Consider the following 6,037-nt stretch of genomic DNA (forward strand, 5'->3'; position numbering starts at 1 on the left):
AGTGCAGCATAGTAAGTCACACTCCACTCCAGGACAGAGCAGAGAGCTTCCTAAATGTGGTATTTCCATTCTGCCCACCAAAAAGCTGCCCTAGGTGCTACAGTTTTGCTCTTTCAAGAACAGAAGGAACAGGAAAACCTAAACTGAAATTCAGACCCAGAGAAATGACGCAGGGCAAAGTTCAGCCAGACGGACCCCCCAGCCCCGTCCCTGGCTGCAGGTCCCAGGGCCGCTCCCACAGAACCCTTTCATTCCACTCCAGCTCTGGAGACCTCCAGCTGTCACACATTTGGTGAGAAGACAGACAAGTAAAACCGATGTGATTGAAAGACTGAAGATAAATACCCCAGGTTCACCACCAAAAAGGCAGGCAGAACATCAATGAATATTTGAGAGCTCATACAGCAAAGGAGGGAGGAAATGTGAAATCACTTGGTGTTATCCGAGGAAAATTGCAAGATGATAAGACGGAGCATCGGGAAGCATAACGTATTCGGAAGCATAGAGGGCGTGTGGCACACCCAGCCCACAACAAGCTCGCTCAGCCCCCGGGGGAAGGGGCGGGGATCTGCCAGTCTGGTGGCCCAGCCCCGGGAAGCAGAATGTTCATTGTCATTTCCAGCTGGGATTGACTCCATCTGCTCCGATCCAGCGCAGCTTCTTTTCTTAAAAACTGTATTATGACAACGTAATATTCTGAAATTTAATAAACAAAAAAACTCTAAAAAAATAAAGTGACATCAACGAATTGAGAATAGCTGCTTCTTACAGCATGAAGTGAATGAGATCCTTCGTTAGAGCTGGTGTAAGTGGATTAGACCTAGCGATGGCAGCGTTTAGGCTGCGGATCTCGGGCCCCCCTCACATGAAGTATCTCTGGTCTCCTACAAGGTCACTTTGGGATGAGAAGCGGGGAGAGGAATGATTGGACTTGGGACAGAGAGGGCACTAGTGGCGTGAGGAACTATGAAAGAAGACTCAGAGCCAGGCAGGAGATGCCTCATATAATCTCTTGGGAGGCCAAGGTGGGAGGATCACTTGAGTCCAAGAGTTCAAGGTCACAGAGAGTTCAAGGTCACAGCCAGCTATGATCAGGTTGTTACACTCTAGCCCCATTGACAGAAGATCTTACCTCTAAAAAAAGACCAGAAGACACAGAAGATATATTGACCAGAGGCTACTAGGTTCCCCTGGACAGGTTTGTGTCCCACAAAGGGAAAAGAGATTGGGGCAGGAACCTGGAGGAGCGTGCCTGAGACGAGGAGGAGGCTCTTTGACCAGCCTCTGCCAGGGTCCAGCTCAGATCTGGTGCCCCAAGACCAGAAGTTTTGGGCATGTGCAGAGACATCACCTTTTGCGTGGACACTGTGACCCCCAGGGCCACCAAAAGTGCTTCTCCAGAGGGTCTGCAGCAACAGGTGTACACAGGTGGAAGGAAGGCCGCATTGGGGGAAGAAGTTGAGGCCAGTGACTCCCATCCGCTGACTGCCATTCTGAAAAGACTCTCAGAAACAAGGGTGAGGATGAGCTTTGGATAAGGGGTGACATAAAATATTACTATTTTTCAGATGCTATAGTACTGAGCTGGTAGATGTAAGGGCTACCAGATAAACTATGCACATTTCTCAGCATCGTTCTAATGTTCGTTTTGATCGCTCATCACACGGTTACAGAAACGCTCCCTAGCAGAGGCTACCGCTCACTTTGCTGTCTTGGTCTTGCCTTAGTCTACCGTGCTGTGCTCCAAGCTCTTCCACAGCCCGTGGTCGGCTGCTTCCTCCTGTCAGAGTCTTCCTCTCAGCCTCTCTGCCCTCAGTCCTTCGATGTTCACGTTCTAAGGACAGCTGCCTCCTCGGCGGCAGGTCTCTGACTCCTCCTGTGCATACTCTGCGCTGGGACAGCCCTGGCACCCAGGGCACAGGTTTTCTCTTTTTGCCTGATTCCTCTTGCTGTCTCTAGCTTAGTCTATCTCATTCTGTTCTGCATAAATTTTATGCTTCCTGCTGCAAACTCCAGTGTTTTTGGTGTAAAGAAAAGAAGTTCACCTGAAATGAATGTTACCCGTTACAGAGAAGTCAGTGACATCCAGAGTCACATTGTCAGATATCCTGTAGCACAACGCAGCCTGGGACTTAATGATGAGCTGGCTCCTGTCCAGTATTCGTATCTGAATGGACACCTTAGTAGGAGCACCAAAAATATTCGAATACTATGAGAAATGGTAATGTTTGGAATCAAACATGTTATTACAAAACACAAATTTCAGCTGAGCTCGGTGGCTCACACTGTAATTCTAGCACGCTAGGAGGCCATGGTGGGTGGAGTGCCTGAGCTCACAAGTTCAAGGCCAGCCTGAGCAAGAGCGAGACTCCATCTCTACTAGAAATAGAAAAGTTAGCCAGGCACTGTGGTAGACACCTGTAGTCCCTGCAGGGAGGCTGAGCTAAGAGGATTGCTTGAGCCCAAGAAATTGAGGTTGCTGTGAGCTATGATGATGCCACGGCATTTCACCCAAGGCAACAAAGTGAACCTCTGTCTACAATAAAGAAAGAAAACCTTAAAAATTAAAATAAAATAAAATACAAATTTCAAAATGTTGTGTTTAGTACTACAGAAAACAATCTAAAACAATATAAGGGCTGCATTTATTAAACAGCTACTTGTTCCAAGAAGCATTTTTAATTCCTTTGTAGCTTTCCAATAACTCTGCAAATTTGTCACTATCCCAACTTCATAAAAGAGGAATGGGAAGTTCAGACGGCTTAAGAAACTAGCAGCCTCTTCAAGGTCAGCCTGAAGATAGGCGTGCTGGGAATCTGATGTAGAAAGCCTCTCTCCCCTCAGAAGTCTGATCCCGACCTCCCCCCACCACCACCACCTTGCCCAGTGAGGGGATCATTTAGGTGACGTTTAGAATACTCACGCAATCCCAACTGAATCAGAGTCTTTAGATTTCCTTGGCAGTTAATTTTCTCAAGAGTACTAAAACTCCAAGTGGGATTGTGTGGTATTAACCAAACTTTCATAGATGGATTTGTAAACTAAAATACCAGTGTATTGATTTACACTGAGGATTACACCCCAGCAGCGACCCAAGTATCACATAGGCAATTTGGGAAGTAAAAATCACTTCGTGCCATTGTGCTATACCTTGAAGACCCTCTTACATCTGGACCTAGAGAACTCAGCCGTAGCACCCGTCCCTGACGGAGAAACTCAAGAGCGACTCGGAGTTACAGAGGTTATTCATAGCATATCCAGAAACGAATGTCCACGTTCTCTCTTCCCTGTCTTTGGTTTAAAAAAAAAAAAAAAAAAAAAACAACCCTGTTCTATGTACCTTTTCATAAGAACCTAGCTCTTAATTGCACCAAGCACGAGAAAGCAGCACAAACATGTTACTTTACCAAACATGCATATCATTTAAAACGTAAAAAATAAATAAATAAATAAATAATGAGGAAAGCAGATGCAGAATTGTCTCGGGAAATGGACAATTTTCTGATGTGTTTGTCATCTTCTCCTTCCTCGTCCTAACATAATATGTATCACATCCCCGACAGCCCTCAAGTGCGCCACTGCTACCCAAGCGCGGCTTTTATGGAGACGGTAATGAACTTGAGACACCGGCGTAGGAGTTATAAACACGTAGACACTTCGAACACTAAAAAAAAAAAAAAAAAAGTAGAAGTATTTTGTAAACCCAAAATATTCAAATGCTGTGAGAAATGGCCACGTTTGGAACCCAAACGGCTGCATAAATCCGTTCCGTTCTACCCACATGCTGTTTCTACGAGATTTACAGCTAGTTAGCGGCTTTAAGACTCTAGTCCTGATTTGCTTAGAAATAGTTTGCAGGTGCTTTGAGGAAGTCCCAAGTGGTATGTATCAGGGGCCCAAGGCAGCCGCACAGAGACCCTTTCCCCTCTTCCTCCTCATTCTCTTCTCCCATGACAAAGAGGAAAAGTAAGTTCTCTCCAAAAGTCCCTAATGCTCCTAGAACCCATGTCCTCTGACCCCTTATAAAAGGGGTCTCTAACGACCCCCAGGGCACAGATGCCACCTTTGCACTGCCCAGGCCAGTTATCTCTCCCCGTTCAGTAAACCTGGCTTGAACTTCTCCACTGCGGCCTTGCCTCCCAGCCCCACCATTTATTCTTTTCCTTATGTGTTGGGGGCATAAAAATCATCACAGGCAGATAGATATGATCACCCCAAACAGCAACTGCCTGCCAGCTCTCTCTCTTTTTTTTTTTTTTTTGCAGTTTTTGGCCAGGGCTGGATTTGAACCCACCACCTCTGGTATATGGGGCCAACACCCTACTCCTCTGAGCCACAGGTGCCGCCCGCCTGCCAGCTCTATTTCGTTTGTGTTTCTAAGACTTTGCATGCCCTTGGATGGACTTTTCTCATGTGAAACTGAGAATGTTTTCTCCATCCTCTTTCATATTTTAAGGATTAAGATATTTCAGTATCCTCTGCATTTCAGGGCTGTGAAAGGCCCTTGGCATCTCAAATATTAATGTGGCTCACACTGATGGGACTGAAATAGCCTCTTTAAAATCTAATCTATAATACTCTGCTTATTTACCGTTCCTTGACAAGGACCAGACCTAATTGAAAAAGAGTTTCTCCAAACATTAAGTATTCCGAACAGTCAAGTAAAGATAAGAAGGAAGTATTAAAGGATTAAGGGCAAACAGAAAATGATGATGAGGGCAGCACAGAGAAAATTAAAATAGCAAGGAAGTGAGATTTTGAAAAATGACATTTGCGAGGGACAAATGAAATTATCAAAGTTTGACGCTATCGTAGAGCACGGTTTCTGCAGTGTTTAAAACACGTGCTTCTCCTGCATTGGGGTGACAAGTTGTGCTCAATTGTTACTCATCCTGAATGAGGCAAGTGAGGACAGATACTACACGTCCCTGTGCCGTTCACCAGGGTTATCTGTAGCTCCCCAAGGCAGCCGGGTAAAATGTGAGTGCGTCATTCTCCCACAAAAAAGAACAGCCCAAGTGGCTTTGGACCATGCTTTCTAGCAAAAACAAAAAAGCGCAGAATTTAAACTACTACAAACAGTACTTACATTTCAGTGCCTTCTTCACTCCCAGTTTACCATTAATGTAAAAAAAAAATCTTCAAAAAGTACTGATTTCCTAAAGCCTCTTCCCTTCTTTTCAAAAGAAAACGTGTTTTCAAATTCTTGGGAAGAAGCGCGACCCTGTGACTTTCCCAAGTAAAGGGTCCATTCAACCCCAATGACAGCCATTGCCAGCTGCCGGGCCTGAGGCAGCCGGGCTTTGCCACTCTTGAATATTAGCGGGGAAAAGTGGGTATATTGTCAGATGAAATATCACACCAAGAGGTGTTAAGAGCTGTTGCGCAGTCCCACGCTGTTCGAGAAAGAAGATAGTCAGCTTTAGTAGGGAACTCACAAGCACTGCCTGTTTTGAGCTAAATTGTGTCCCCCTCGCCTAACATTCATATGGTGAAGTTCTTTTATAATTTGAACTTATCCTTCAATGTTCATGTGTTGGAAATTTAATCCCCAATCCGACAGTGTTGGTAGGCAAAACCTTTGAGAGGTGATTAGGATATGAGTGTTCGGCTCTCATGAATAAATTATGTCATCATCACCAGAATGGCTTTGTTATCCAAGTGAGTTCAGGCCCCTCTTGCTCTCCTGGGCCCTGTCTCCCTGGGTGATGCCTCCCATCATGTTATGGGAGAAGGCCCGTGCCAGATGCAAACCCCTGACCTTGGACTTGCCAGCCTCTAGAACTGTGAAATAAATCTCTGTTCATTATAAATTACCCAGTCTGTGGGATCCTTCTATAGCTGCACACAATGGACAAAGACAAGCCCTAGCCTCCGGAGTGGAGGGTGACTATTTTAGAGACAGGGTTTTTAAGGAGGTGTTTAAGGTTAAAGGAGGTCTGAGTGGTGGGCTCTAATCCAAGAGGCTGGGGTCCTTGAAAAAGAGGAAAGGAAACCAAAACCTTCTCTTTATCTCTCTGTACACCGAGAAAAGATC

This window comes from Otolemur garnettii, unplaced genomic scaffold (genome assembly GCF_000181295.1).
Source record: "Otolemur garnettii isolate 467f Iridium unplaced genomic scaffold, OtoGar3 scaffold00130, whole genome shotgun sequence".
NCBI lineage: Eukaryota > Metazoa > Chordata > Mammalia > Primates > Galagidae > Otolemur > Otolemur garnettii.